The following is a 21,462-nucleotide window of genomic DNA, read 5'->3' as shown; positions in this document are numbered from 1 at the left end:
GATGGCTTTTGGGAGCTTGGAGAAAACAGTGGTCCACATTAAAAAAGACTAGAAGGATTTAAGGAAGTGGGCATGTTGTACAACAATGAAAAACCTAACCAGCTGACCATATCCCTCAGAAAGGCCTGGGGCTTTTTTTTTTTTTTTTTAAATAAAGACAATAAGAATAGGAAAGGCACTGAGGAAGGGTTACCAGCAACTTGAGAACTTTAGAAGTGGCTATTGTAAATTGTTATAGAACTGTTTTTCTTTGTCATGATGGGATGATAGGATTTAAAATTTTTTTAGTTGTAGATGAACACAATACCTTTATTTTATTTATTTATTTTTATATGGTGCTGAGGATCGAACCCAATGCCTAGCATGTGCTAGGCAAGCACTCTACCACTGAGCCACAACCCCCCACCTCCAGGATACCATCTTGACATAGCAAAGGATAGTTGGCAACATTTAATTTTAGAAGCAAGGTGGGTGAATTTCTGTAAGGGAAACAAGTTCAAACTAATATTAACAGATGACTAATAGAACATGAGTGGTCTAGGAGTAAGGTGGACAGCCACGAGAATTTTAAACAAGAGAGGTGAAGAGCTTGAACCAAAGACTGTAATGAAAAGTCAAAATTCTTTGCTAGTTTCTAAGCCCAAGACAGTCTATAGGTTCACAAACTAACAATTGAAAGAGTTGTTTAGTTAACTACAAGTTAAGGTGGCTGGGGATGTAACTCAGTGGTAGAGCCCTTATCTAGCATGCATGAGAGGAAAGAATATCCAAAGAGTTGGAAAACAGGGATATAGGGTCTGAGTGGACACAGACACCTGGGAACCCAAAGCACCACACACTGCCTCCCCTCATAGTAGTAGTAGACCCACTCCCATTATATTATGAAAATGTGCAGTCAGGACATAAATGGAATGTTAGCCCAAATCTACCTTACAGTGGGTCCAAAGACCCACTTTAAGCCAGGCACAGTGGTGCACACCTGTAATCCCAGTACATTTGGAAACTGGAGAAATGCCCATTTTTGTTTTGTTTTGAGACAGGGTCTCATAAAGTTACTTAGGGCCTCACTAAATTGCTGAGGCTGGCTTTGAACTCTTATTCCTTCTGCCTCAGCCTCTTGAGTCGCTGTGAATATATTCTTTCAATAACCTTCAGGAAGGAAAATTAGAAGCTGTTTGCATTTATGAAATATAGGCAACAGTCTGTATGTACTCAGTGTCTTAACCTGGAGTTATGTTAATATAGTCAAAAAGGACTTGAGTGCGGAAGGCTGAGGCAGGAGAATTACAGGTTTAAACCTAGCCTCAGCAGCTTAGTGAGGTCCTAAGCAACTTAGCAAGACCGTGTCCCTGGTACCAAAAAAAATGGGTGAGTTGGACCTGGAAATTCTGCAGAATGTACGTTTCTTTGCTATACCAGGGTTATGGCAATCAGGTATTTGAGGATATGTTAGTCAAACCTAATGATCAAGTACTTTTCAGTTTCTTGATGAGATTATATATATATATATATATATATATATTGTATATTGAGTGTGTGTATGTGTGTATATATATATACACACACATACACACATACATATACACATATATACACACACACTCAAGATGGGAAATAAGGGGCCGAGGTTGTGGTAGAGTGCTTGCCTAGCATGTGTGAGGCACTAGGTTCGATCCTGGGCACCACATTAAAAATAAAAAAGGTATTGTGTCCATCTACAACTAAAAAAAAGATGGGAAATAAGTCCTGGAAAGGTGCAGGGGTCTGCCACATTTTAGTCTATTGGTCTGAAGCATTCTGGAATATTCCCTCAAGTAATGGACAGGTTATCACAGAGCTCTTACAGTTTTGGAGGCAGCATATTCTTATCCTAAGGCAGCTTAGGAATGCAAGAAAGGGTTCAGCAACAGGTATTGGGGGGGCATGTCTCCTGGAAAATTCCACAGTACTAGAGGTATATATGATAGGAAATGATCCTATGTGGATTCCCTGGCAATCCAGACCTCAAGGATTCTGGAGTAAAATGGTGACATCTTTAGCAAAGAAAGTTTTGAGAAGTGTCTTCTGGCAGGCTGTTAAGCTCCAGTAGAGTCTCAGTTCCTGGCTATGAGATATTAAGTGACTGACTGTATGATCAGTTACCCATATAACTAGCTGGTTCTTGTCAGACCAAGTTGTAAGGTTAGGTGGATATAGCAACAATCCATTTTACAGCAGGAAAATATAGTCAGGAAGAGGCCCAAGAAAACTTGGTGGCACAAGTAAATTAAATTGAACAAAGGGTCTCAGCCACCTTCCTGTGCTAGTTACTTTAGTTGCATTGAAATCTTTACCTTAGCTCATACCTATGGCCACATGAAAATTCCTTCAACTGTCTGACAGGAAGGAAAAATTGAGGTCTAGACAAGTTGGCTTTTTGCCTTGGGGAAAGCCAAATAGGGCCTACAGCCTCTCAGTAGCCCCACTCAGAAATAGCTCTAAAGAGAGATGATGAGGACAAGTCCTTTCAAAGTGTAGGGTATCAGGTACAGTGGTACATGCCTGTAATCCCAGAGGTTCAGAAGGCTGAAGCAGGAGGATTGCAAGTTCAAAGCCAGCCTCAGCAATTTAGCAAGGCCATAAGCAACTTGGTGGGCCCCTATCTCAAAATTAAAAGGGCTGGGCATATGGCTTAGTGGTTGAGAGCCCCTGGGTTCAATCCCTGGTACAAAAAGGGAAAAAAAAAAAAAAAAAAGGCTGGAGATATTGCTCAGCAGTAGGGTGCCTCAAGATCAATTTCCAGCACCCACCCCCCACACAAATCAATTGTTATTTCTTTTTTGTTTTGTTTTGTTTATTCTAATCAGTTACACATGCCAGCAGACTGCGTTTCAATTCATTGTACACAAATGGAACACAATTTTTCACTTCTCTGATTGTACACAAAGTAGAGCCACACCATTCGTGCAATTATACATGTACCTAGGGTAATGATGTCCATCTCATTCCACAAATCAATTGTATTTCTATACATTTATAATGAACAATCTGAAAATGAAATCCAGAAAGTAAATCCACTCAGCATCAAAAGGAAAAAACAAAAACAGATGAAGTGAAATTTTTTTGCCATGAGAACTACAAAGCATTAGATCAAAGAAGATCTGAATAAATGGGAAAATATCCATGGTCGTGGGTCAGAAGACTTATTAAGTCTGTAACAACCAAGTGTGGTGGCTCATGCCTGTAATCCCAGATGCTTGGGACACTGAGGCAGGAGGATTGTGAATTCAAAGCCAGCCTTGGCAATTTAGCGAGGCCCTAAGCAATTTAGTGAGACCCTGTCTCAAAATAAAACATAAATAGGGTTGGGGATGTGGCTTAATGGTTAAACATCCCTGGGTTCAATCCCTGGTACCAAAAAAAAAAAAAGTATAACACTCCCCAATTAGTCTCCAGATTCAATGCAGACAAGTGGATTCTAAAATTCATGTGGGCCGGGCACAGTGGCACACACCTGTAATCCCAGAGGCTCAGAAGGCTGACACTGGAAGATCACAAATTCAAAGCCAGCCTCAGCAAAAGTGAGACATTAAGCAACTCAGTGAGACTCTGTCTCTAAATAAAACACAAAGCAGGGCTGGAGATGTGGCTCAGTGGTTGAGTGTCCCTGAGCTCAAAACCTGGTACTCTAAAAAATTTTTAAAAAGTAAATAAAATAAAAATTCATGTGGAATTTCAATGGACATGGAAGAACCAAAACGGCTAATAAAGAATAAAGTAGGCGGGCTCATTTTTCACTTTCAAAACAGTACAAAGCAATGATTAAACAGTGTGGTACTGGCACAAGAACAGACACTTGAGATCAATGGAATAGAATTGAGTCCAGAAGTAAAACTTTATCTGCAGTCAAATGATTTTTGTCAAGGGTGTCAAGACCATTCAGTGGAAAAAGAATGACTTTCTCACAAATGGTGTTGAGTAAATAGTCATGTAAAAAAACAAAGTTTTGTCCTTACACCATTTACAAAAATTAACTCAAAATATATCAAATACCTAAAAATAAGAACTAAAACTAGAGCTGTTAGAAGAAAACACAAGGATAAAACCTTATGACTTTGGGTTTGGCAAAACATTCTTAGATAGGATACCAAAAGAACAAGCAACAACAACAAGAGATAAATTGTATATCACCAAAATTAAAAAAGTTTTGTGCTTCAAAAGACTGTCAAGAAATTGAAGAGAGGACTGGAGTTGTGGCTTAGCGGTAGAGTGCTCACCTAGCACATGTTTGATCCACAGCACCATATAAAAATAAATAAATAAATATACTGAGTCCAACTACAACTAAAAAATATATTTAAAAAAAGAGAAAAGAAAAAAGAAATTGAAAAGACAATCCACAGAAAGGGAGAGAATACTGGCAAACTACATATCTGATAAGGGAACTGTGTCTAGAATGTACACTCTCAGTAATGAAAGACAACCCATTTTTAAAGTGCACAAAGACTTTGAATACTCATTCCTCCAAAGAAGGCATAAAATTGACCAAAAAGCACATGAAAATTTGCTTGACATCATTAGTCTTCAGATAATTGCAATGAAAGCCACACTGAGATCCCACTTCACAACCTCCTAGGATGACTAGAATCAACATAATGAGATTACAAGTATTACAAAGGATGAGGGGAAATCAGAATCTTCATACTTTGCTGCTGTGAATGTAAAATAGTGTGACAGCTTTGGAAAACAGTGGGAATTCCTCAGATATGTAAGCAGAATTAAACATGATCCACCAATTTCATTCCTTGGTACATATCAAAGATGAAAATGGATCCACACAGAAACTTGCACGTGAATGTTCATATTAGGATTATTCATATTATCCAAAAAATTTAGCCAGGTATGGTGGTCCACTGCTTTTAATCCCAGCGACTCTAGAAAGTGAGGCAGGAGGATGGAAAGTTCAAGGCCAACCTCAGCAATTTAGCAAGGCTTTAAGTAACTTAGCAAGACCCTGTCTCAAAATAAAAAGTAGAAAGGGCTGGGGTGTAGCTCAGTGGTAGAGCACTCCTAGATTCAGTCACCAGCAAGAAAAATAAAAAATAATAATAGCCAAAAAGTGAAAATCCAATGTCAATCAACAGAATGTTGTTTGTCCATAAGAAATGAAGTATTTGTTAGGTGCAGGACAGGCTGAAAAAGTTGTCTGCAGGGCATGCCAAACAAAGTTAGCTGCAGGGTGACCTGGCCACTCAAACCCTCTGTCTGGTTCTTTATCACCTGTTTGCTTCAATCCCAAACGCCCAAGCCCCCGATCAAGACTGAACACTCAACCCCCCCCCCCAGGCTGAACACTTAACCCCCCTTGTGCCAACAAGGCAGCTTGCAGACCCAGAGACCCCATTAGAATTAGGCTATAAAAACTCCCTCCTGCGGGGCCCCTCTCTCTTGCTCTGTCTCTCTTGCACGCGCTCTCTCCCTCTCCATCTCTCCTCTTCTCTTCCCCTCCCCCCCTTTTTCTTTCTTTCTGTCTCTCTTTCTCCTCTTTTGCACTGCTGCAATAAAGCTCTCTTGGTCGCTCTGAGTGTTGTGGTCACTTTCCTTTCAGTACTCATACATGCTACAACAAGAACGAAACTTGAAAAACTGTGCTAAGGGAAAGAAGCCAGTCATAAAAGACCACATACTATACAATTCAATTCATATGAAAGTTCAGAATAAAGCCAGATACAACGCACACCTGTAATCTCAGCAACCCTGGAGTCTGAGGCAAGAGAACTCCAAGCCAGTCTCAGCAACTTATTAAGGCCCTGTTTCAAAATAAAAAGGCTGGGTATGTGATTCAGTGGTAGAGTACCCCTGTTTCAATCACTGATACCATGCAAAGGGGACAAATATTAAGTTCAGAATATGAAAATTTCTGGAGATAGAAAATAATAGTTTCTTATGAATGGTGACAGCATGGGAAATTGGGGGCAGGTGATAGCTAAAGTATTGGGTTTCTTTCTTCTCCTTCTCCTCCTTGTATACTACCAAAATTAAAAGGTAGGATTTATTCATTTAAGAAGAAAAGAGAACTCTCATAGGGCAAGAAGGGACCCCCTTAGAGTTGCCCTAGGTGTCTGTTTGAGGTGATGAAAAGGTTCTAAAATTGGCTGTGGGGATGGTTGCACTTATCTGTGAGTTGTGCACTTTGAGTGAATTGTACATAAATTATATCTTAATAAAGCTGTTTTTTAAAAAAGTGTCATCCATCAAGTCTGAGAGTCTACATCTTAAAAGAGAAGCCTGGGTTTCCAAGTAAAGACTTGAAAGTCAAAGTATGTGGATGGTAGTTTAAACTGTAAAAACAGATACAATCAATTTGGAAGAATGTGTAGACTAAAAGGAAAGAGAAGCTAATGAAATAAATGGTCAATGGGATGATATAAATTCAGCCATGGAAAACAGTGTCACCGAAATTAGTATGATTGAGTATCTTGAAGACATAATTATCACAACCTCAAATTCAATAGGACAGCCCAAATGAGAATGGGAAAATTTAGTGCTAATGGCAGTTGTTTGGGTGGGAATAGTAATGGTATTCACCAAGGAATGGATACAAAAAACCAGATCATGGAGGATGAGGCTTTTGGTCCCCTATCCTTCACTAAAACTACTCTTGTCAAAATCTTAAATCTCCATTTTTTAAAAGTCTGTCAGTTTTTAGTCATCTTCGGTCTTTTGAGTGGGAGCGATGCAGCTTATCCAGCACATCATGGAACATTTTTGGGAATGTGTTTTGTAAGACCTTTCACTCCTGATTTTCTTAGCTTTCTTTCCTGACTACTCCTTTTTGATAATTTTTGCTGAATGCTCCTCTTCTCTGACCCTTCTAGTTGGAATGCCTCACAATTAAAGGTCTCAGTCATTAGATTTCTTCTTTTCCACATTAACTGAGCCCTCCCCATCCCATTGCTATCTATACCATTTATAATTTAATGACTCCCCAATTTATCAGTTTTCCCTTCTGTGAGCTCCACATACATATTTCTAATTGTTTATTCAGTAGCTCCATTTAGAAATTTAATAGGCATCTCCAGTTTAACATCTCTAAAATAGAACTGAATGTTTTCCCAAAAAAACTGTTTCTATTCCCCCATATGCTCAGTAAAAAGCCTTGCTATTTATTCAGTTACTCAAGTCAATCTGAGATATCCTTGACTCTTTCTTACATCTAACATTCAATCTATTAACAAGGCATTTCTATGCCACTTTCAAAGTATATTCTGAGTCCAACCACTTCATATCATGTCCATTTTAACACTAGTCTTGCAGGTCTGCAATAGTTTCCTCACTGGTTTTTCAGCTTGTATTTTTCCTCCTTGCAGGCAGTTAAAAAAAATCAATCAGGCTGGGCACAGTGATGAACACCTATAATTCCAGCAACTCAGAAGGCTGAGACAGGAGGATCACAAATTCCAAGCCAGCCTCAGCAACTTAGCGAGGCCCTCAAAATTAAAAATAAGACAGAATCACAGACTCTGAGACAGGAGTCATCTTTTTTTTCCGTTTGCTAGCAAAGCAATAAAACTTTTTCCTTTTCCTAAAAAATAAATAAATAAAAAGGGCCGGGGGATGTGGCTCAGTGGTTAAGTGCCCTTAGTTTTAATCCCTGATGCCCAAAACCACAAAATCAACAAGAATGAACCTCTTCAGCCAAGCAACTCTTGAGCCTGAGACAGGAAGATTGTAACAACTTCAAGACCAGCCTAAAAGGCTGGGATTGTAGCTCAGTGGTCGAGTGCTTATCCAGCATGCATGAGGCACTGGGTATAAATGAATAAATAAAAAATAAAGGTCCATCAACAACTAGGAAAATATTAAAAAAAAAAAAAAAAAAAGACCAGCCTCAGCAACTTAGTGAGGCAATTCAGCAAGACCCTGTCTCAAAAAATAAAAAGGATTGGGGCTGGGATTATGGCTCAGCGGTAGAGCGCTCACCTCGCATGTGTAAGGCCCTGGGTTCGATTCTCAACACCACATAAAAATAAATAAATAAAAGTTATTGTGTACAACTACAAAAAAAAATAAATATAATAAAAATAAAAAGGATTGGGAATGTGGCTCAGTGGTTAAGTGCCCCTAGGTTGAATCCCCCATTCCAAAAATATTAAAAAAAAAAAAAAAAGAAATGATGTGACTTTTACTCAAAATCCTGTGTGGCTTCATAGGATAAAATTCAGTCTCTCCTTGGTCTATAAGTCTGTAAGTGACCTGGCTCATCCTCCAACTAATTTCTTTACGTGCTCTTTTGCTCACTGGCTTTCTAATTAAGCACACTCAAGCTTCAGAGTCTTTAGCTTGCTTTTCCCTCTGACTGGAATGCTCTTTCCCAAGTATGCATGGGTCATTCTCATAGTTCAGGTCTTTATGCGTATATCACCTCAATAAAGGGGCCTTCCCCAAACTCCCAAAGTAAAAGAGCACCCCCCATAACCCACTTTTATTTTCCTTTACAGTACTTCTCATAGTTTTGTGCTACTCTTTCTTTGTCTCTTCTCACACTACATTCCCATCTACTCCAGTAGTCAGTTCCATGAATGTTAGAATCTTGGTTTTATTTACTGCTGTAACCCCAGCACCTAGAACAAACCCTCCCAAATAAGTAGTACAGTAAGTAGTTGACTAGCAGAAAGAATAAATTATAATGGTCGTCATAAAATAGCTACTTTGCACTCCAGCCCTGTTTTACGTGTTAAATTACAAAGATTTTTTTTAGACACAGTTCCTGCCTCCAGGAGCTTATATTCTATAGGATAGTTAGATTAAAAAATACATAATTATGTATTAAATATTATAGGCAAAAAGTTGTGAAAAACGTAATACAAGCTGGTGTACTAGACCTGATTTAAGTGGAAAAATCCAGTCTAATAAAGGTTTAATAGATGCGCAGTCCAAGAAAAGGGAGCAAGCCTTGGGGCTGGAATCTGCTTTGGTCTGAGTGACAGCCAAAAAGGTCAGAGCAGAGCTAGGCAGTGTGAGAGGAGATAAAATCAAAGAAATAAGTGCCAGATCATGTAGAGCCTCGCGTGGAGGTCACTGCTAATTTTGACTTTTATTATGTAGCCAGACACTATTAGAGGTTTCGAGCAGGGGGCTATGACCCGACTTCCATTTTAAAAAGTCACTCCAGCTGTCCTGATTAATTGCAGCAGGGCAGTGATGGAAGCAGAGCGCCTATTGCACCAAGTAGTGAAGTAATGTAAGACTTGGAATAGGATGATAAGGGTAGAAAGGTCCAATTCTTGCACCCTGACCTTCTGGTTAAAAGGGGCGGGGAGATAAAGAAATAAAAACTGACCGATCGATGGATCCCCAGCCTGGCAGCTGGGAGCCATCCTCTACAGGACTCCTTTAGGTGTCAGAGCGAAGCAGAGTGTACAAAAATCACGCTTCGTCACCGACCCATTCTTGGGAACCTTCACATCACCCCTCTTCGAAGAAAGCCTCCTGAATAGCTTAATTGCACCTCAAACTTGAGCCCCTTTTACAAAGACGGATAAATAAGGACTGTCGGGAACGTGCGCCTCCTTAAGCCGCTGACGGAAACGAAAGTCGTCAGAGGAAAGGGTTTTTTTCAGAAGAAATCTGTCGATAATTGCTCGTTCCGGGTGTGCAAGAATGGTGGTCACCCAGGAATTTGCCTACCAGACCCTTGGAAATGAAGTTTATTTCCGTCACAACTCTGGGAAGCCCCTAAATCGCACGTGTTTTGAGTTATCACAAGACACGCCAGCCCTCCGCAACATTACGAAAACAACTTTGCCTCGTCGGTAATGCGCACGCGCCCCACACAGTTTTCCGTTGACTTTAAGCCCCGCCCCTTATGCGTCCTCCGTAGAGGGTTGGGAGCCGTGAGCTCGCGCGACCACTCTTTCCTCAGTCTTCTCGAGCACATCGTCGCAAAGGAGGCCGGAAAGCGTGGCGGCGCAGGCGCAAGCGCAGAGAGCGGAGGCGGTGGTGGTGGCGGCCGCTGGCCAGTGTAAGATGGCGGCGGCGTTGGTGGCGGCAGTGGACGGGACGGCTGGGCCTGGAACAGTCGGAGCAGCCGCTGGCAGAAGGATGACCCAAGACGGGAAGCGGGCTGCTGAGCCTCGCCGGCTCCCGTGCTTGTAACTGCCCCAGCCGGACACCCCCCCCTTGACCTACCCGGTCCGTGTCTCGTTCCGGCTCGGCCTGCCCCCCTCTCCCTTGCCGGTACCCCACAGAGTAGTCCTGATCCCTTTTCCAAGATCCTGGGGCTCAGGTCTTCTCCTTCCCTTGACCCGAGTCACTGTCAGGAGGACCGGTTGTCCTATCTACAGGTCTGTCCTGGGGTTGCCCCCAAAGCCACCCCCATAATTCACAGGGACTTCTTGCTTCGTCGGGTGACCCATTTGTGTGCTCGTATTTCTCCCTTTAGATGGGGGATGCGAGTCGCCCTGCGTCTCCCCGTCACCTCGGGGCCACCGCGCAATGTGTCCCCCTCCCCCATCCCAAGTTCTCAGGCCCAGCACCTTGTACGGAATGCCGAGGTCCAAGGAACCGGGAGTCGGTTGTTGCCGTCTGGTCTTGTCCTCTTTAGGATAGGATTCTCTTAGTTTACCAACTCCCACCTCCAAATCGTTTAGGACACCTTAGAACGGTCCCGTTTGGTCCCTGTTAGTTGGAAAGCATCTGGCGGCTTGAATTTCTGACTCATGATTGTTGCTGGAGTCTCTGTAAACAAACCGGCACTAGCGCTATCACATTCTCTCCGATATTCCCACCCCCACTCCCTGCCCTGTGCGTTCTTGTTGAGAGGTTGTTTGGTTGTGGTTTAATGTTGAAAAAGAGTCAGGTTTTCCTTCTAAATGACTTCTGGTTTTAGTGGAGCTAGGATATCTTAGCTTGCCTGGCTTCTAATCCTTGGATTTGTTCATTTTATTTCCCTGTGTATGGGATTATTGTTGAGCTGTCAGATAAGTTATTCTGGTTTTAAATAGTTCAGAGGAGGTCTAAAAAAAATACTAAAATGTCCTCATAAATATTTTTATTATGTTTAGTAGAATAGACACCTTTGCCATGTAAACTTTAACTTTTCTCAGTCCTTCAGTGAATCTGCAGACCTATTTTCTCAGGAGTTCAGCCTGGCCTTACTTCAGTGATAAAAGGAGGAAAGGTGAGTGGGAGTTGAAGGCATTTAAATTCCTAAGTTCTAGAGAGACCCTGCCCTGAAGCTTAAGTGTTGACCACTTAAGTCAAAATTCCTATCACAATTTCCAAAAGAGTTTGGGTATTGTTCTTGGCTGCATTCCAGCTTTGGTTAAATTACTTTTCCAAGTTTAATTTGCTGTGTTTTGACTTTCTGTCCTAGACTATGGCTGTCTGTATTCAAATGACTTAAGCCTAGAAGTGAATGTGTGTCCCCCATCCCGTGTCTCCCTCTTTTTTCTTGTTCATTTGTCTTGTGTTTTGCCTTTGTGTGGATCATGTTTCTTAAACTGTAAAAAACTAAGAATTATTTTGCCTGAATTCTGTTCAGCCTTTTGTCAAATCAGGTTTCTTCCCCTCTCAGAGGGCTCTGGGTTGTCATCTTTGCCATTTAGAGAATAATCACTTGTAACTAACTAAAAGCTGAGGGATGGTGAATGATGCTGCATTTATTTGGTGTCTCAGACCTGTCTCTGAATTCCAACTTTTCAGAATACAGTGGGGAAATTTTTGGTTAAAAAAATACAGTAGGGCTGGGGATATAGCTCAGTTGGTAGAGTGCTTGCCTTGAATACACAAGACCCTGGGTTCAGTCCCAGCACCACATACAAACACACACACACACAAATATATATATATATATATATATATATATATATATATACACACATATATATATATATATATATACACACACACAAATATATATATATATATATATATATACACACACACAAATATATATATATATATATATATATATATATATATATATAGTGGTTGTACCTGGTCTGAAGAATTCTTAGCAGAATTATCCAGTGCATTCAACAGTATGAGAGAAGAGTGCTAAGGTTGAGGTTCATAGGGTATGACAGAAAAGCTGACTGGCTCTGGAAGGTAGGCTTAGCCAATTCATAGTATTTATGATGATTCTTTTTTTATTTTCAGTACTGGGGATTGAACCCAGGGATGCTCTGCCACTGAGCTTTATCTCCAGCCCTTCTTATTTTTGTTTTGAGTCAGGTTCTCATTAAGTTGTTGAGGCTGGCCTCAAACATGTGATCCTCTCACCTGAACCCCCTGAGTAAGATTACAGGTGTGCACCACTGCACCTGGCTATTATTTTTTTGATTTGTAGTAGGAAACAGTTAAAAGAGTGATACTGGTAAGGTTGTTTTCCCACATGGTGCCCAGATTAGAATGTGCTCATTACAGACTGGATTATAACATTTTTAATGATGGTGTATATGTAAGTTAATATGTAAATCTGTCATAGACCTGGGTTTAATTTTATTGAATTAAGATTCATTAGTTGTGTGACCTTAGGTGAGTTATTTAAACTTCTTTCTTAATTTCTACATCTTTAAAAGTGGGATAATACCACTTACCTTTCACAGTCATTGTTAGTATTATATGGGAGAACCTATATAAAGATCTTAGATTATGCCTAGCATATGGTACACACTCAAAAAAATATTTTGTTTTCTCTGCAGGTCATTGAAACAGCTTTGAGGGGTTGGGGTTGTGGCTCAGTGGCAGTGTGCTTACCTAGCACACATGAGGCACTGGGTTCAATCCCCAGCACCACATTAAAAAAAATAATAATAAAGAAATATAAAAAATATTTTTAAAAAAGAAAAGAAACAGCTTTGAATAAGTTATAAATTCATTTATACTTATTTGCATTTTGTTTTAGAACACATTTTTCTGATTAAATTTTTAAGTTTTTTTTCCCCCTTTGGACTACTGGAGATTGAACCCAGGGCCAGCAAGTTTTATATCTGAAAAAATAAGAATAAAAAACTGGTTGGCGGGGCTGGGGATGTAGCTCAAGCGGTAGCATGCTCGCCTGGCATGCTTGCGGCCGTTCGATCCTCAGCACCACATACAAACAAAAATGTTGTTCCGTCGATAATTAAAAAATAAACATTAAAAAAAAAAAACAACTGGTTGGCCATGGGGGTGCACACCTGTAATCCCAGGAGGCTGAGATAAGAGGATCACAAGTTCGAGGCCAATCCAGGGAACTTAATGATAAGTGCTAAGAAAGTCCTCTTCTGCTGAGCTCCCCATCCCCTCATTCATTTTAATTGTTCACCTTAGATATGTACTTTGCAAATGCCCACCCAGGGTTGCCTTCTGAACCCCTTTCAGGACAAAATGATTAGGGTTCAAGACCAGAGGATAGAAGGAATACTAGATATTGGTGTATGTATATTTCCAAATGTATTCTTAAAGTCAGCATCAGTCATTTCCTTTGTTTGTTGCTTCCTTCCTCTTGTTCTCAGCACACTTGATCCAAGTTGTCAGTGATGTAAAAGAAAGAGCTCTTCTGCTGTAATGTTGCCCACCTGTACTGCAGCTACCGCTTATGCCTTTCATTTTAGTCATAGAGAAAATACATTTTCTCCAAGATATTAACCTTATCAATGGATTATAAAAGATTATTAAAGATCTCTTTATTTAGGCAATGAATCAGTACTAAGAGGTTATGAATACAGAGTTGTTTTTTATTTTACAACTGGACTTTTTTTTTTTTTTTTTTTTTGATACTGGGGCGTGAGCCCAGGGACACTTAACCACTGAGCCACATCCTTATCCCATTTTATTTTTTATTTTGATACAAGGTCTTGCTAAGTTGCTTAAGGCCTCACTAAATTGCTGAGGCTGGCTTTGAACTTCTGATCCTCCTGCCTTGGCTTCCTGAGTCACTGGGATTACAGGCATGTGCCACCCCCTCTACCCTCAGCTTGGACCATTTTAGTAATAAAACAGCACTGTAAAGAATTTAAACCTCTCTGCAAAAGCGAAGTGCTAAGCAACTCAGTGAGACTTTGTCTCTAAATAAAATACAAAATGAGGCTGGGGATGTGGCTCAGTGGTCGAGTGTCCCAATACCAAAAAGAAACCTTCTTTTGTGGGCTTCCACATATTTTTGGAAGAGCCAAGGTTACATGAAATTGCAGTATACTGATGACATTGCACTGAAGGCAACTTTATTGGTTCAGACCAGTTGTCATTTCAGGGTTTATCAACTTTCATTACCACCATTGAGCTTCTGAATTGTCTATTCTAAGGTAAAGACTCTTGGGGGTATTGATGAGGTGGGCAATTATATTTTTTTTGAGATCTGGAGATTTGTGTTGTGTGGAAGAAGGGTCAGAGGAGAAAAGGAAATAGGTTAATAGAGGAATAACTGTTCTTTAATGCCACATGTGCTAATTAAGAATCCCACCCGCCAACCTTCAGGAGGAATTCATATTTTATGGTCCAGGTAACATCTTATTCTTATCCAGGGAATCATAGCTGTAAAATTATTATCTTTCTGTAAATACTTGTATACTTTATTACATAAGAATTATGAAATCTTATTAGAAAGTATTTCCTAGTATGACTGGGGTAGGAGATTAGGTATGCCTGTGACTTCTTCATTCCTACCACCAATCTGATAGAGCATTTTGTAATACAGTCTTTTAAAAAATGTGTAAGAAATCAGTCTCAGTGCCATTGTCCTTAGTGTTACTAAAATCGCCCTAAAGTTAGAAACTTCTCTTCAGAAAGAGCTAAAAGAAACCAGCCTTTTTGTTGCCACTTTAAAACAATCCTGGCATTTCAAAAGCAAACAGACTCTAATATGGTACATTTTATAGAGGTTACTCTGTTGTGGAAGTCAGATATTCAGTTTTATGCCCTAAGTCCTGAATCCTATCATGTGAATTATAGGCTTTTAAAGTCATGAAGTGACTAGTTATACAATTTTCAGATTTATTACTGGATTGTTTGTACTGTAGAAATGTTACTCTAAACATATATAGGAAATGTCCAGATTATAAAAGAGTAGGAAGTATCCTAACACAGGTTTCTTATTGTGTAACACTAGTGTTAGAGTTATTTTTAAATTTATGTTAATTTGGCGGGGGCCTGGAGATATAGCTCAGTTGGTAGAGTTTGTGCCTCACATGCACAAAGCTCTGGGTTCAATCCCCAGCACTGTCAAAAAATAATAATAATAATAAAGAATAAATTTATGTTAGTTTTATATTTCTGGAGTATAGCATTGGGTGTTTTGTTTTTGTTTCTGTTTTTTATTTATTTATTTATTTATTTATTTTTTAGAGAGAGGTAGAGAGAGAATTTTAATATTTATTTTTTAGTATTTGGCGGACACAACATCTTTGTATGTGGTGCTGAGGATCGAACCCGGGCCGCACGCATGCCAGGAGAGCGCACTACCGCTTGAGCCACATCCCCAGCCCTTGGTTTCTGTTTTGATTTTTTTTTTTTTTTTTAGTAGGTTATCAATGAGCCCAGATGATCTGGTGTTTCTCCTCATCTATTTAGAATATAAGCATATGAATTAATTAAATTAGTATCAGGCATGGAGGTAGTGACCATGTGTACAATAGCCCCCTGCTTTCTGTTGTCAGCCACAATACAGAAATATTAAATGGGAAAAGACCAGAAATAAACAATTCATAAGTTTTAAATTGCTTGCTATTCTGCATAATTTGGTGAAACCTTGCCTTGACCTGCCTGGGTATGAATCGTCTTCTTGTATGGTATCCCTACGCTGTATAGCCACTTATGCCTTGCTTGGCAGTCATCTGGGTTATCAAATGACTGCCAATTAGAAAATTGAAAAAATAGATATTTTCCTTAATAATGGACCCAAAGTGCAAGTGTGGTGATGCTGACAATTCAAATATGCCAAGTGTTTCTCTTTTATGTATGTGGTGCTGAGGATTGAACCCAGTGCCTCACGTATGTGAGGCAAGCACTCTACCACTGAGCTACAATATAACCCCAGCCCTCAGATAACTTTTATTATAACATAATGATATAATTATTCCATTTTGTTGGTTATTGTTGCTAATCTCTTATCATGTCTCATTTATAAGCTAAACTTTATCATAGTGTATGTATGTAGGAAAAAACATAGTATACATAAGAGTTCAATACTATGTACAGTTTCTGGCATCCTGTGGAGCCTTGGAACAAATCCCCCTTAGATAAGTGGGACTACTGTGTCTTGATTTGAATGCCAAAAACCAATGCATTTTAGATTAGCTTTATGGTAATAAAGAAAATTTCAGGGGCTGGGGATGTGGCTCAAGCGGTAGCGCGCTCGCCTGGCATGCGTGCGGCCCGGGTTCGATCCTCAGCACCACATACAACCAAAGATGTTGTGTCCGCCGAAAACTAAAATAAATAAATAAACATTAAAAAATTCTTTAAAAAAAAAAAAAAAAAAAAAAAAAAAAAAAAAAAAAAAATTTCATCTTTCATTTTCATAAATGTACCCAAGAAACTTCACTGCTGCTAAAATCTGTCAGAAAAAGGGATTACCTACTCTTGTTTACTGAATTTGTCATTCTACTCTTAGAGTGAAAAGAAAGTCCTGAAAGCTCTTCTGAAATTAGCCTGTTATAGGTTTGGGGTTTAGAGCCATCTTGTCATCTTATCTCTACAGGTTATAGTTTCTGTGTCAGAAGTCCAATCTCTCAGGTACTACCTTACCCTAGGAATGTATTGTAATGTAGGTTAAATAATGAACTGAACTTGCTCTGAGTTGGCCAAGGGTATTGGGGAGTGATTAATATAACAAAGCTAGCATTTTATTAATGAATTGTGATATGTCTAATGGATTGGATCATTGCATAGGTTTTCATCATTGTATCTGAAAAATTAGATATTTCCTCTTATCCTCTGAAGATCATGTTTAAGGCAGTCTGGCCAAGTTCTAATATGAAGCATTTGTACTTGCCTCTTTTTGTTCTTTCTGGTTTTTCCTAGCCATTTGTAAAACTAATATAAGGTTTACCTCTTGTGGTAACCAAGACACTATTCCTTTGGTGTACTTTGTTCATTGCCACATTATCAGGTATGTTTTGTTGAACTTACTTGGTACTATGCATTAGACCTGCCCTGTAACCTGAAATGGGTAGGAGAGTACATTGTCCTTTTTTTTTTTTTTTTTTGTACCAGGGATTGAATCCCAAGGGCACTTAACCACTGAGCCACATCCTCGGCCCTTTTTATTTGTTTATTTTAAGACAGAGTCTCATTAAGTTACTTAGGGCCTCACTAAGTTGCTGAGGCTGGCTTTAAACTTGCAATCTTCCTGCTTCAGCCTCCCAAGCCACTAGGATTAAAGCATATACCACGATGCCAGGCAAGAAGGTACTTCTTGATGTTTTCAGCCTTTTTTTTTTTTTAGTAGTAAATTTGAAGCATCAAATTTTATATATATATATATATAAAATTATATTAATTATATATTTGGTATAGTGGCTTTTCCAATGATTTAAGAAAAATTTGAATTGTGAATGGCAGAAATTGAAATAAAATGGGGACTGAATTCTGATGGTAAAGATAAGTCATGTTGGAAACCTAATGAAAAAATAGATAACCCTTAGGACTATTTAAATTGAGATAAATGGGCTTGCTTGCATGTTATTATAAAGAGTAGCAACTTTGCTGCTGGAAAACAGCACTTAAGGATTAGAGTGCATTCCTAACATACTCTAAAAAGCTATTACTAGAATTAAAACCAGTAAACTATAAACTCTGCATTTGGTGTTACCAACATGGAGAGAGGTCATTAATCCAAAAAAGTAATGAAGTTTCTTATTCATAGAATACTAGAAAGAACTTCCTCATCTTCCTCTTTGCTTTGTAGTCTTCCATCTTGGGTATCCTTGGAACTTGAGAGGGAGGCTTATGTTGTGAATTCCTGGATGGATTGCTTTGCCCCAGTACACAAAACATGACTGTGCTCAAAAGAAGTTATTAACAGAGTTCTCTGAATTCTTTAAAAGGCCAGTGAGAGTGGTAAGCAAATTTCATAGACTTGGGACTGTGTCCTAAATTACAGTGTATGGAGGATCATTTCTGAGTAACAGAGAAGCCCAGACTTCTCTAAGTAATGCCATCTGGCACCAGAGTTGGAAAACTACTATGTACAGACAGCCTCTTTGCATATATTATCTTTAATCCTCTAAATCAACTCCTGCAGAGTTGTGATATTATCCTGTTTTACAAAGGAAACAAATATAAAAATACATAGAATAGAATTCATACTGTTATTACTGGTCTTTTTATATAAATAAACATATATAAATATATGTAGATGGATATAGATTTATGCACACACACATATATGCAATTTGAATCTTTGGAAACTAGCTGTGCTATCAACTTTGGAAACAGTATCCCAGTTTATTGTGTTGAGTTGGCATTGTATAGAAATTAACAGCCATATTGGTCTAGAAACGTTAATCTTTTTCCATTTGTACAGGGGTATGTACTGTATTAAATATGTAAGGTCTTATTTACATGGGCTTGATTACAAAACTAATAAAGTATTGTCTAAACAAACTAAAAGTAGAATTCAAACCCAAGTCTGACATGAAAGCCCTTTTCTTTCTGTTTTACGGTGTTAACTTTAAGAACAGGGCTCTTCACTGCCAAGTGATGAGCAAATGAGCTGAAAGGTAGAATTAAATATTTCTTATAAAAGTGTAAATTGATAGGCTAATGAGTTGGGTTTTTTTTTTTGTTTTTTGCTTTTGTACCAGGTATTGAACTCAGGGACACTTGACCACTAAGCCACATCTCCAGCCTTTTTTGTATTTTATTTAGAGACCGGGTCTCATTGAGTTGCTTAGCACCTTGCTTTTTGCTGAAACTAGCTTTGAACTCATGATTCTTCCATCTCAGCCTCCACAGCTGCTGGGATTGCAGGTGTGAACCCAGTTTATCTGGTTCTTAACTAGGGCCCTATATAAAGAAAAATAAAAAGTAAAAAAATATATTTTTCTACTGTGCCAGTGGAGCTAATTAGTTTCTTAAGGAAAGCATTTTTATTTGGGCATTGTGGTACATGCTTGTAGTTCCAGTGACTTAAAAATTATTTCTATTTTATAGAATTAAATGAAGAGATAGCTAAATCCTGGTGGGTTTTTTTTGTTTTGTTTTGTGGGTTGTTGTTTTGTTTGTTTTTTGGTGGTGCTGGGGATTGAACCCAGGGCCTTGTGCATGCAAGGCAAGCACTCTACCAATTGAGCTATATATCCCCAGCACCCCCTGGTGTTTGTGATGCTTAAATAGGGAAGAAAATAATTCAGATCCTGTGGCAATTTCTTGGGAAAAGCTATTATGACTCTTAGAGCCTTTTCTTAGTATATCTCCCCCCCTGCCCCTGCCCGTAGCATTGGAAATAGGGGAAACATGGACATTTCCCACCTGCCTGAAACCTTTTTATCGTTGACTTCCAAGGCATTTAACTTACTATTTTTCCTACTTCTCTTGACCATTTATCTGTCTCCATTCTTGCTTTTATCTGAGGATATGTATTTCTTAAGATTCTTTCTGTGGACCTCCTTTCTCGGAGCTTGCGGGTTTTTTTTTTTTTAAGGAATGTTTCATTCTTTTTTTTTTTTTTTTTTTTTTTTATTTTTATGTGGTGCTGAGGATCGAACCCAGGGCCTTGTACGTGCTAAGCAAGCGCTCTACCACTGAGCCACAATCCCAGCCCCTCAGAGCTTGCTTTTGTACTTCTTTTTGTTTATTTTTAGTATAATTTATAAGATATCTGATATTGAAATTTCTTTGTACAGACAACTCACAAATCTATATGTCTGGTCCTAATTTCCTAATTTATTTCTTCTTTTTTTTTTGTACCAGGGAGTTAACGCAGGGGTACTTAACCACTGAGCTACATCTCCAACCCTTTTTATTTTTTATTTTGAGATAAGGTATCACTAAGTTACTTACAGCTTGCTGAATTGCTAAAGCTGGCTTTGAGCTTACGATCCTCCTGCCTCAGCCTCTCAAGAGCCTCAGATTATAGGTATGCACCACCATACCCAGCCTTAATTTATTTATTATTGTTCTTACCTGCATTGGTTTCTCATTACCTTCCTAGCATGTCAATTTGGATTTTAAACACATTCAAAATCAAAATTCATCTCTTCCCTCTCATGTCAGCTTCTCATTTGTGGCATTTGATTTTAAGGCTCAAAACTTGTGTTGACTTTCAGCTTTATAACTACTTAAAGAGCTAAATATTATCTACCTCTATAGTATTTCTCATGTCAATTCCCTTTTATTTTCATCTGCTGCTACCAACCTAAGACATGCCGTCTTTACTGCTTTTCTTGGCAACTACCATAGCTTTTAAACTTGTTTCCCCTTTCTTTTTTGTTAATTTCAGTTTATCCTATGTTTGACAAAGTAATCAGATGCATAACAAGCACATGTCAACTTACTGTATGGGTGTTTTTTGTTTTGTGATGCTGGTATGCACATTCTATGCTGCTACTCTACCACTGAAGTATACCCCCATCCCTCCACTTACTACACTTCATTTTGTTTTTGTTTTGTTTTGTTTTTTGGTGCTACTGGAGATTGAACCCAGCAGCCCTCTTCCACTGAGCTCAGTACCCTCTTCCCTTTTTTCATTTTCTTCCTTCCTTCCTTTCCTCCCTCCCTCCCTCCCTCCCTCCCCTCCCCTCCCCTCCTCCCCTCCCCTCCTCCCCTCCTCCCTTCCCTCCCCCCCCCCCCACTTCCTTCCTTTCCTTTCTTTTTTTCTGTTTTGTTTGAGACAGGGTCTCGTGAAGTGCCCAGGCTGGCCTGGAACTTTCAGTCCTACCTCAGCCTCCCATTTAGCTAGGGTTATGGGCATGCAGCAGTATTGCCTCCAGCTATTGACTATACTTTTTAATTAAATCAACTCTGCCTGTCATCTACTTCTCATATTTTCTTGAGCCTGTCAGCTTCTTAACTTACATGTTGTTGCTCATTCTGCACCTTCAGAATATCTTTTTTTCTCAACTCTACCCATTGAAATCCTATCCTTTCTTTAAAGCTCTTTTTGAAAGTTAATTTCTGGTGGAAGCTTCTCCTTCTCCTTGAAACTAATATAATCTTTTCCTCTGTTCAACTGTAACATTTTTATTTTTTTAAAAGTGATATACTTGTATTATAATTCTATACTTATTTTTAAAAATTGATTATGGCTGCAAAAGGGATTGTGGACACATTGTTTATTTTTATAACTTCTATATTGCATACCAGCATGTTTGTCTACAGATGGGCCACTGGGTGGTGCCAGAGGCCTATAATTTGAATAAAAATGGGTACTATGATGAGCCTGTATACAATTGGATTTTCTTCTGTTGTCAAATCTTGAACAGTAGAAATGGAAATTAATTTCCCTGATCCAGCTTGTCAGAGGAGACTATGTTGATTATTCAACCCCTCCAAGTG

General features: G+C 39.1%; 1 protein-coding gene and 1 long non-coding RNA gene across 6 annotated transcripts in view; one reads left to right on the top strand and one right to left on the bottom strand.

The window, feature by feature from the left end:
* LOC124082619 (uncharacterized) overlaps positions 1-10,740 on the bottom strand; it is a 37,969-nt gene extending 27,229 nt beyond the window's left edge. The window contains exon 1 of the long non-coding RNA XR_006848442.2: positions 10,518-10,740. This is a non-coding gene — a long non-coding RNA (uncharacterized LOC124082619). The remainder of the gene's footprint in view (positions 1-10,517) is intronic.
* Dcaf8 (DDB1 and CUL4 associated factor 8) overlaps positions 9,882-21,462 on the top strand; it is a 47,184-nt gene continuing 35,603 nt past the window's right edge. Inside the window, exons 1-2 of one of the 5 annotated variants that reach the window (XM_046429083.2) lie at positions 9,882-10,003; positions 11,088-11,161. The gene's annotated coding sequence lies outside the window, so the exon portion shown is untranslated. The other 4 variants (XM_046429082.1, XM_046429084.2, XM_046429086.2 and 1 more) reach the window with 4 other exon arrangements.

The sequence above is a fragment of the Marmota monax genome, unplaced genomic scaffold, assembly GCF_021218885.2.
Source record: "Marmota monax isolate L192 unplaced genomic scaffold, Marmota_monax_Labrador192_F-V1.1 WCK01_AAM20220418_F8-fsc00145, whole genome shotgun sequence".
Taxonomy (NCBI): Eukaryota; Metazoa; Chordata; class Mammalia; order Rodentia; family Sciuridae; genus Marmota; species Marmota monax.
This window is presented reverse-complemented; position numbering and strand designations above follow the sequence as displayed.